This window comes from Sus scrofa, chromosome 12, assembly GCF_000003025.6.
Source record: "Sus scrofa isolate TJ Tabasco breed Duroc chromosome 12, Sscrofa11.1, whole genome shotgun sequence".
NCBI classification, from domain to species: Eukaryota; Metazoa; Chordata; class Mammalia; order Artiodactyla; family Suidae; genus Sus; species Sus scrofa.
The window spans coordinates 1,447,803-1,458,478 of record NC_010454.4 but is presented as its reverse complement, the minus strand read 5'-3'; the positions used below and the strand labels follow the sequence as shown (position 1 = coordinate 1,458,478).

At 64.0% G+C, this 10,676-nt stretch overlaps 1 long non-coding RNA gene across 1 annotated transcript; it reads right to left on the bottom strand.

Moving 5' to 3' along the window:
* LOC110255945 lies at positions 5,398 to 8,560 on the bottom strand. Its single transcript, XR_002336929.1, has 2 exons — positions 7,617 to 8,560; positions 5,398 to 6,298 (listed from the first exon to the last, which is right to left on the bottom strand). It is a non-coding gene; the product is annotated as an uncharacterized LOC110255945 (long non-coding RNA).

The following is a 10,676-nucleotide window of genomic DNA, read 5'->3' as shown; positions in this document are numbered from 1 at the left end:
GGAGCCCCTCCCAGGGAGGACAGGACAGGGACGAGGAGAGCCCAGGCCCCCGCCCCCAACGCCTCTCCCTGGGCCCCTTCTTTGAAAAAATCTTTTTATTGTGAAAAATTCATGTCACATAAAATTAGCCATTTTAAGTAATTTTTTAAGTGTGCAATTCAGTGCCTTTCACTCCATTCACTAAGTTGTGCAACCATCACCTCTATCAATTTCCAAAATTTGCATCATCTGAAACAGAAACGTTACCCATTGAGCAATAACTCCCCCCACCCCACCCCCCGCCCCTGGTAACCTCTCATCCGCTTCTGTCTCTAGGAATAGAATTTGCCCATTCGAAGGACCCGTGTGAGCGGAATCAAACCATATCTGTCCTCTTTGTCTGACTTCTTTCACAGAGCATATGATGTCTTCAAGTTCATCCATGTGTGTCAGAATTTCCTTGGTTTTTTTTTTGCTTAATTTTTAGGGCTGCACGGGCGCCATATGGAGGTTCCCAGGCTAGGGGTCGAATCGGAGCTGTAGCCACTGGCCTACGCCACAACCACAGCATTGTGGGATCCCAGCCGCTGTGCTGTAGATCTGCGACCTGCCACACAGCTCCCGGCACCACCGGATCCTTAACCCAGTGAGCGAGGCCAGGGATCGAACCCGCACCCTCATGGTTCCTCGTCGGAGTCGTTAACCACTGCGCCACAACGGGAACTCCCAGAGTGTCCTCCTTTTTAAGGCCAAATCGAATCCCAGCGGGTGGGCAGAGCACCTTCTGCTTATCCTCCATCTGACAGTGGACAGTGGGCCGTGCCCACCTTCTGGCTGCTGTGAACACGGGGAGCCGCTGCCCCCAGCTCGCTGGAAAAAATACCCACACGTGACATGGCTGGGTTCCGTGCCGATTCTATGTTGAAGGGACCACGGGCACCCAGGCCTTTTTCAACCCAGATTTTGGTCTTTTACAGAAAGAAATTTTGTCTCCATTCTCTTCCCTGGGCCTGGGGTGGGGGGGGGATGCTGTGGGGGTGAGGAAGGCCTGGGGCGCTGCTGGAAGCGGGGAGGCCCCAGCGCCCACCCTGGAAGGCTGTCTCTTGGAGTCAGCTCCGTGCCTCCAGGGCAGCAGGGTCCGGGCGGTGTCCCTGTCGCTTGCGGCCTGGATTTCCTGCCTGTCGAGGGCAGACACAGCAAGCACCCACGTCTTCGGGGGCTCTGGGCTCAGAGGAGGGAGGTACAGCACAGAGACCGGCCCTGGTATGTCATGAGGGCTCCGTGAGGTCCCTCCCAAGGCCCCGGGCAGCGGCTGAGCTCACAGCCCCCAGGGAAAAAGACCCCCGGAGAGCAGAGAGGGCTCGGGCCTCCGACAGTGTCCCCTGCCTGCACCAGGGTCAAGGGCCAGGTCTGCCCGCTGTGCAGGTTCTCTCCAGTAGGGGGCGCCCTGCAGCTTCCTTCTTGCTCTTCCTGAGGGGCGGCAGTGACCCTTTCTGGATCCAGTGATGGACAGCCTCCGTGGTGGGGGCAGTTCAAGGCTGGTCGCCCGGCCACATGGGGCTCTGCCCGCTGCAGGGTTCTCAGGGCCCCAGGCCTCACCTGCAGGGGAGGGGGCCCCTGGACCACAGGGCTTAGAGAGGAGGGGCACGGCCCAGGGAGGCGGGGGGCTGGTGTGCGGTTGACCAGGAGCCTGCTTGGGGTGTACTGGCCTCGTGCGCTGTCCCCAGGGCAGAGGGCACCCCAGGTTGCCTGGAGAAGCTGCTTCCGGGGTCCAGGCCTGCCTGAAGGTGGGACCGGGGTCTCTGGACTGGACTCAAGGCCACGGCCCCCAGGAAGAGCCCTCCCTGGTCCTCTCGGCAGTAGCCGCAGCCCCTCCTGGCTCTGTGTTTCCAGAGCTGGCCTTCCTGGAGGCGACTGCCTGGCGTGATCCACACAGGGTCCCCACAAACTTCATTTCTTATTTATTTACCTACGTATTTTTTTTGCCACATCAGCTTCATGCAAAAGCTCCTGGGCGAGGGATCGAACCCGCACCATTGCACTGCCAACGCCAGATCCTGAACCCACCAGGCCACCTGGGACCTGCCCCCCACAAACTTTTTAACACGAGTGGTTTCTCCCAGCGTCTGTGAGAAAAAACAAAACCAACCGATCAAGCCTGCGATTTCACAGATCTTAACGCCGGGGACAAGATCAGGGGAAAGGGAGCCGTGAAATTTCAGAACCCGGTTGAGTAAGAAACGGCGCAGGGTCCGCGGAAGGTCAGGCCAGGGCGGGAGGGAGGTGCCGGGCTGGGCGGGAGCCCGGGCCCTGCCTGCAGGGTCTCCCGTCTGGCAGCGGCCCTGGCAGGCAGGCTGGCAGGCTGGGTGGTGACGGTGACTCACAGCCGGCAGGGCCCTTTGCCCAGCGCCCTGCCTCGGGTGAAGTGAGAAACCTGACCAGGCTCCAGCGGATGGGAGACCCCACCCCGGCCCGGGCGGGACAGGTGTGGCTGGGCTGCGGCTCCATCCCACGCCCACACAGGCCTGGGGCCAGGGCGTCTGAGCCCAGTTTGTCACTGAGGCAGCAGCTGCCTCTCCCAGGCCGGAACCCAGGCTGTGGGCCATCCCCCCAGGCATGCAGCTCCGGGCTCTGCCCTGGGCGGGAAGCACGGCTTGGTTGGCAGGCAGGGCTGAGGAATGGCCCCCACACCTCCCCAGTTAGCTGTGAGGCCTCCAGCAAGTTGCTTCCGCTCTTTGGGCCTCTGTGTGTGTCTCTGGTTGGGTCACCTCCTCAGCAAAGCCTTTGCAGGTGTCCTCAAGGCTCCAGAGACCCCGCTCCCCGGCCCCGATCTGTCACTCTCACCTGGATTTCAGAGGCTGGGAGGGGCCGGGGGGGTGGATCGGGGTGGTCAGAGTCACAGCTGCCCCACATCCTCCCTGGTGGAGGGGCCAGGACCACTCTGGAGTTCCTGAGGCGCTCCCGTCGTGGCTCAGTGGTTATCGAACCATGAAGACATGGGTTCAATCCCTGGCCTCGCTCCATGGGTTAAGGATCCGGCGTTGCCGTGAGCTGTGGTGTAGGTCACAGACGCGGCTCGGATCTCGAGCTGCTGTGGCTGTGGTGTCGGCTGGTGGCTACAGTTCCCATCAGACCCCCAGCCTGGGAACCTCCATACACCTCGGGTGCGGCCCTAAAAAGACAAAAAAAAAAAAAAAAAAAAAGAGCTCCTGGAGTGTTCTGCTCACTTGCCCACGGAGACCCTCCTTCGGGAGCTGCCTTGAGAGCCCCGAGCCCCTCCTTCCCGCCTGTCCTCTTTGCTCTCGGGTACCAAGCTGCCTCTGGGGCTCTGCGGGGAGGGGGAGGCTGGGGCAGCAGCAAAGGAGGCCCAGGGCCTCTGTGGGGCCCGCTGAGGCCTCACAAGGAGGCACTACTGGGGGACACGGAACGGACTCCGGGCAGAGCAAAGAGCAAAGGATCCCAGGCAGGACCATGCCGGTGCGGGCGCAACTGAGAACTGGGGCGTGGGGGCCGGTGTCGGGAACGGGTGGGGGACCGCCAGCAGCCGCTGGTGCCAAGCCCCCCGCCTGCCTCCTTCCCCAGCTGGGGGCCCCACTCCGGTTCTCTGGGCTGCTGGGAGGTGACCCAGTGTCAGCGGTCTCGAAGGGGAGGGAGACGGGACCCAGAAGTCGGGGGAAGGCTGCGTGTCCCCACGCCCCGGACCAAATGCTACAAAAGCCCTGACTCAGGGGTCCCACCTGGCAGGTGCAGCAAGTGTCCCGGGCCCCAGGCCCACCCATCGCCTTCAGAGAACTGGGCTTCTCACCTTGAGCCCCCTGACCGCCACGGACACACAGATGCAGGGGCGCCTGCAGGCTCAGGGGGTGCCTGGGAGTGGACGTCAGGCGGGGGAGGAGAAGAGGGTGGTCCTGCCCAGGAAGGGGCCAAGGGGGCGGTCAGTGGGGTCAGCCACAGCCACGTGCTCAGGTGGGCCTGGGGCAGCAGCAGCCTAGAGCGGGCCAGGGGCTGGGGTGTCTCCGTGCAGCCCTGGGGCGGCTGAGGGGCTCTGCAGGCTGACTGGGAGCCCAAGGCGCAGAGGGGAGGCCCCAGGCTCCGACGAGCAAAGGCCACAGCTGGCTCACTGCTCCGTCCGCACGGGGAGTTTCCCAGATCCATCAGCCAACAAGCCTGGCTGTGCTCTGTGCTCTGCCAGTGTGGGATGCCCTGTGCACATGACAGTGACACACTTGACCTCGGCAGGGCTGACAGCAAGCCCCCCAAGAGCAGGCCCCTCCGGCTCCTCCTGCGGGAGTTCGCACCCCTGCTCAGGGCTGGGCCTGTGGGCATCGACCCGTGGGCACCTTCCAGTGGGAGGCAGGAGCCTTTCTGTGTCTCAGGACACAAAGACGGGTGCCTGGGGAGACACGAGTACTCCTTCCGGGTGCATCTGAGCAACCAGACCCTGCCCCCAGCCACCCCACCATGGGCACCACGGGCAGTGCCAACACCAGCTGAAACACTGAGCTGCATGTGGCTCATGGCTCTGCAGAATGTCCTTCGATTTGAGTTTCCTTTATTCTTCCCTTGTGGCTAGACTCAGCTTAAGCGTCCTGGATGAGAGCATCGCATAGGTGACACTGCGAGCCCCCTGGGGGAAACAAAGGCTCAGAGAGAGGGAGTGACACGGTCACCACTGCTGGGCCTGGCTCCCACCCGCGGCTGCGGGGGCTCCGGTGGGTGGGTGCTGTCCGCCACCCGCAGGCCTGGGTGGCAGGGCTCCCACAGGGGGTTCCAGCCAGCCACTCATCGCTCTGTCCCTTTCGTGGACTCGGGGCTCCTTGAAGTGTCAGCTTTTGCTTCGTCTGTGCGCTGGCTCGGGAGCCAGCAGGGAGCAGAGGGCCTGGGCAGCTGGCAGGACAGAATGGGGCGCCCACGGAGCTCGTCAAGCTGCTCCCGAGGCCCTTGGTCCTCAGACAAAGTGGGGCTCAGGCCCGAGCTCCCGGAAGGGCTGGGGGTGGAGCAGCCAGAGTCCAGGCTGGAATCTGCACATCCTTTTCCTGGGAAGTGTCTCCAGATGGATGCAAGGGGTCCGGGCCGAGGCCCCCCGGGTGTCCTCAAGGTGGAGCCTCCCACCTCCCCCACCTCCACGGCCCTGGCTGCCTCCAGGCCCCAGCGCTGTGTGGTGAGGCGTGAGCCCCTTGCCCTCAGAAGCTGCCTAGCCCGGGAAGCTGGGTCAGCTGTCTGGCTTGGGGCCATGGGCACAGTCTCAGGCAAGGGGGTGGGTGGGGGGACCATCAGGTGTCCTGCTGGGATGACGACTTTAATTAATGTGCAATATGTCCTGTCTTGGACAAAGACGACCCAGCCAGACAGGTCTGGTTCACAGTCTGCTGTGTGGCCTTGGGCAAGAGAGTGAACCTCTCTGTGCCTCTCGTCTTCATCTTTAACGTTCTAAGGCTATAAGGGAGCGGAGGGTGAGGAACCAGCTTCTTTCTCTTCCTTCTCCTCTCCCTCCTTCCCCATGTCCTGTGTCCTTGGGACCCAGGAGTCTGGCTGTCCCCATAGGGCGCCAGGCCTGGCCTGAGGGCCAGCGGAAGCCCACTAAGCCCAAGGAGGGGTCTTTCCCAGCCAGGTGGGCGGGGAGGCCCCATTCGGCTGGGGCAGCGGGCCACAAGCGGGTTCCATGGCGACAGTGAGGCCTGTCCCTGTCCTCCTCTCCCGCCCCTCCCCCAAGCACATCCCAGCTCCTCCGGCTTCATTCTGGCCTCGGTTCACCAGCACTGAGATGCTGGGGTGGGTGGTAGGTGGGGGGTGGACTGCACTCCAGGGCCCCTCTATGCCCCTGCCTTTGTCAAGGAGGGGGGCGTCTTTCCTGTGTCCCTTGTGCGCTTGGTCACTGCAAGGAACAGGCCAGCGAGGCCACCCCCACCTCCCCCAACCCCGTCCGTCTGCCTGGGGGTTTGCTCTGCTCTCTGATTCTCCAAAGAAAATTGCAGGTGGAGCCAGCAAGGTCAGCTCTGCCACCAACAGGTGTGTGGACCCTAAAAGGGCCACGGACATCTTCTTTGTGCCCAGCGAGAGATCACCATCCGTCCGTCTGTCCAGGATTCAGTCAACGAAACGTTTCGCGCGTGAAGCGTGCAGCTCAGCTTTGCTCCCATCACTGACCCTGCAGCCTGTCCAGGTCCCCGGGGCCATCGCCGGACTGTGGGAGTCAGACCACCTGGGTACTTGCTGGTCATCTCCAGCGCGGGGTGTCCACAGGGGCTCCTGGGGACACCCACGCTGTGCTGAGGTGCTGCCGGGGACCTGGCCATCAGGCGCTTCAGCCTCGCCGCTCCTGGGGATGCAGGGGCTGTTTGCCTGAGGGTCCGCCCAGCCCCAACACGACAAGGCCGGAGCTCTAGATCCGTGGGCACAGTGCCCCTTCATGGGGGGGGCGCGTCCCGGGAGCAAAGTCCCCAAGCGCGAGGCACCCTCTGCCTTGGGTATCCTGGCCCATTGTCTCCTAAGAAGAGCTTCCAAGCAGGGGAGGGGGTCCTGGTCCCCCACCGGCCCCCATGGCCGCCCTCCTCTGCCTCTCCTTCCAAGGCCCCCAAGGGCCACTTCCCGCCACAGGTCTCCAAGCATGCGGCCAGGGCACCCCTTCCCTCACCCCTATTGTGTAAGGGACCCCAGCTAGAGGCGCCCCAGAGGATGCCGTGGGACCCAGCCACACCCCAAGAGACCCAGGTGGAGGGTGCAGGGGTGCTTCAGACCCTCCCAAAGCACCCCCCACCTGCCGTCTCTGCACCCAGCAGTGGGGTGCCAAACCCTTCAATTGTGTGAGGGACCCACAGCCCCGGCAGATATGTTCATGCTAATGGTTTTCAGACCCCCCCTGCACCCAGGCCCCCTCTTCCCAGCTGGCAGGCATAGCCGTCATGTGCATGGCCGAGAAAATTATTAATTCCATCCGTCAAGTTCACTTCTGGGAAAGTTTGCCAATTAACTTGCAAGGTGCAAGAATGAAAGGGGGAGGTGCCCAGAGGGAAAGGCAGAGGGAGGCAGGGGCCTGGGACAGTCCTTGCGGGGGTGGGGGGGCATCGGGTGTGGAGTCCATGCTCCTCAGGAGTTTGGGGGGCGAGGAGGAGCCAGGGCTGCTCCCCAAACCCCACGTGCCTGTGGCAGCGAGAAGAGGGAGGGGCAAAGCTGCAGGATGCATGCGTGCGTGTGTGTGCGTGTGTTGGGGGGGCAGGCTGGGCAGGGAGCCGTGTGTGTGTGTGTGTGTGTGTGTGTGTGTGTGTGTGTTATGGGGGGCAGGGGGCAGGCTGGGCAGGCAGCCCTGGCTCGGACAGTGTCCACTAGTGGCCGACAAAGCTGGCGGTCTGGCGCTGAGTCTGAAAAGCAGGAGCGGGTGGCCAGGGCTACTGTGCCCGCCAGGCTTTCAGGTGCTCCAGTCCCAGCTCTGCTCCTTCAGGCACGTCCTTCCCCCTTTTCGGGGTGAAACCAGCCCCTCCACCTTCGAGGCTGGATTCCAAACTCTCCCGCAGGCGTGCCCACCCCTCCAGCGGCTGCGGCTGGGCTGGGGATGTGGCTGCCACCCTCAGGGCTCTCCAGGTGCCCGAGGTCTGCCTGTGGGCTGGGGGAGGGAGCGGGAGGAAACCAGAGAGACGCACCTGCGGGGGCTGTCTGGGCCCTCAGGCCTCGGCGGTGCATATGGTGCCCTGGCTTCGCACAGGGCGCGCTGGGACGGGACAGCTGGACCGTCCAGAGGCTGCAGAACCGACATCTGATCCCCACACGAGGTTGGGAGGAGGCGGAGGGCGCCGCGGCCGGGCGCCTGATTCCAGGGAGTCTCCAAAGGCCACGGGCTGGATGCTGCTGGACCCGAGGAACCTGCCCAGCTGCACGCGAGGCGGCCTGGGGGCAGCGGCTGTGCCCAAGGTCCCAGGCTCCCAGGAGACAGTCCTGCCCGGCAGGCTTCCGGACGGATGGACGGCTCGGGAATGCTCTGGTCCCCTCTGCAGCCGCCGGGGACAGAAGGGCAAGGCCTCAGACTGACTTTTCACCGCTTTTTAAAAGGCAGCCAGCGCGTTCATCTCCTCCCAGCCTAGGCCACGGCCCACCCCCTCAGGTTTCTCTGCATGTCCTGCTGCTCAGGTCCCATTTCATCTCCGCCACTCCCCGCCCTCCCCATGGAGGAGCTGTGGCTCTAGCCCCGCTCCATGGTGCCCTGGCCGCCCCCCATCAAACCCCAGAAGTACTTAGAAACGTAAATTAAAATAAATTGCATTTTTAAATGGCAAAATAAGGGCCGTTGGATCGTTTTTATTGCATAACCACCATTAATGAAGTACAGTCCCTGCCATCTTAATTGCCTGGAGACTAGAGTTCAAGTCTTGGTGTCCACGCAGGGCAGGCGGGGACCCATGGTCACAGCCACACGCCTGGCGTGACACAAGTGTAAATAAATTTCCCGCAGGATGAGGGGTTCGGGGAAGGTCTTGCAGGCTCCGTGGTGGAGCCCCGGCCTCCTGAGCAAGGGGCCTGCCGGACAGGAATGGGCCTCTTGGGCCGCCCCCTCCCCTTCCCAACCAAGGAGAGAGCACAGAGGGAGAAGGACAGGGAGCAGGCACACACCGGTGACAGAGAACGACGGCCCGACGAGGCCAATCTGGGGAGGCCCAGACCAGCCTCACACTGGGAGACCAGCTGGCCAGCCTGGCTTTCCCCGGCCCCTCCTGTGTACGGCCATGGCCACTTCTCTGGGCTTCCTGCACCCCTGGGGAAGGGGACCAGGAGGGCCAGGGTCCCCTCCTCTTTCCAGGCTGTGCAGCAGAATCGCCAGGATGAAGCTGGAAGCTGATCATGTGTGCAGTTAGCAACCAGAGTCCCCTGACCCCTGCAGGCCGCGCCCCCACCAGACAGGTGGGCCCACAACTGCTGCCCGCTTGAAGCCACTGTTTGGCCCCATGTTCGGGGTCGGGCCGAGCAGCTTTAGGGACCAGCCCTGGGTGCCCAACAGAGAGTGCAGAGCCCCCGCAGGGCCTGACTGCCCAGGGAGGGGCCAGGCTCCCTCGCTGCTCCCTCACCCCGTTCCCCAGAGCCCAGGCCCATTAATCTTTAACGGCCTCTGGTCTAGACCTGACCCCCAAAGCAAACAAGGGTAGGATTCCAGGGGAAAGGACACGCCACCCCCGCTGATGCTGGAGGAGACGGCTCCCAGGGGTGATGGGGGCAGGGACAGGACCCCGCATGGGGGTGGATGTGGGAGCCAGACTGAGGGGCCAGAGCCAGAGCAGGGGAGGTGGTCCCCACTTTCCTAAGAGGTCCCTGCAGCAGCCCAGGGGCGGAGGCGTCCCTGGAGAACGCAGGGGAGGGGAGCTTCCTCCAGAAATCTGCGGGCTATTGTTAGGCGCTTTCCGAGACCAGGAGGTTGTGACAACCAAAAGTAATAATACTGCCGCCCCTCCCCCAGCAGCAGGAATTCTGGAAAAAACAGCTGCTGCTGCTCTCAGGCCGAGGAAAAAACAAGGTCAGGCGCTGCAAAGATTCAATTTAAGGCGCGCACCCGCAGCCCGCCAGCCACGCACCAGAACGCAGGCCGGGCTCCCGGCACGGGTGCCAGGCTCGCGGCGCCACGTGGAGCCCGTGGCGGTCCCTCCGGCCCTGGAGGATCCGGGCTCGGGCCTGGCTCCCCGGTCACAGGCCGGGTCTCCGGCGGGACACCGATCTGGGAGAGGGTGACCACCGCCGGCCTCCCCATCCTTGGGGAGGGCCTGGGGCTAAATCTGGCCTCCACCCACCCCCCACTAAGCGGGGGAGGGAGGAGAGGGCAGGAGGAGGACTTCGCCGTCTGGAGACCAGAGCCCGACCTTAATCAGAAGTGACAGTAGAACGGGCCAGGCCGGCAAGGGCCACAAAGCCCCCATCCCCCCTCGGTCCTCTGCTGGCCCGGCGGCCGCGCCTGTCTCCGCCGCTGGGCGCAGGGAGGGTGGCCTCCCGGGGGCCTCTCGGAGCCGCGGGGGGGCGGGGGGGGCTGGCCCTGGACGGTTCTGCACGTGATGCCCACCTTCCCCCCCCCCACCGCCGCGCGCGCCATGGGTGCGGGCTGGGGGACAGGGCGGGTCCAGGAGCCAGTCCTCATGGTCCAGGCGGGAGCGGAGTTGTTTTGCACAAAGTAGCGCGAGGAGCCCGCTCCGTTCCCAGGGTCCCGCCGAGGCCGCGCCAGGGGAGCGCGCGCCGGGCTTTCCCGGGAGCAGGCCGGGGCCGCTGTCCTGCGCGGGGCGGGCAGAGGCCGCGGCCCCCATGGGTGCTCCGAGGCCCGTGAGACTCCAGAGCCCGGCTCGGCATTTGGCCTTTAACAAGGACCGCAAGGATCGGGGTCCCAAGCCTTCCCCGGGAAACGGCACCCCAGGCGCGCCGCCGCCGGCAAGGGGAAGGCTGCGGCCGAAACCCGCTGGAGCTTGGGGACGAGCCTGGAAGACGAGGCTCGCGGCTCCGCGCAGCCCTCCGACCGGCCGGCCCGACTCGCGGCCGGCTCTTCCCCGACCACCCCCTCCCGGGGCGTGGGTCCCTGTCTCTCCCCAAGAAATCCACCAGCCAATAATTCTCCGGATCTCCCAAACTGGGGAACCGGAGGAAGGAGGGAGCCAGGAGGGGACAGGGTCGAACTGGTTGGGTTTTTTACTTTAAAAATTATATATTTTGTGTCACAATCGCTTTTCCTGAAGACC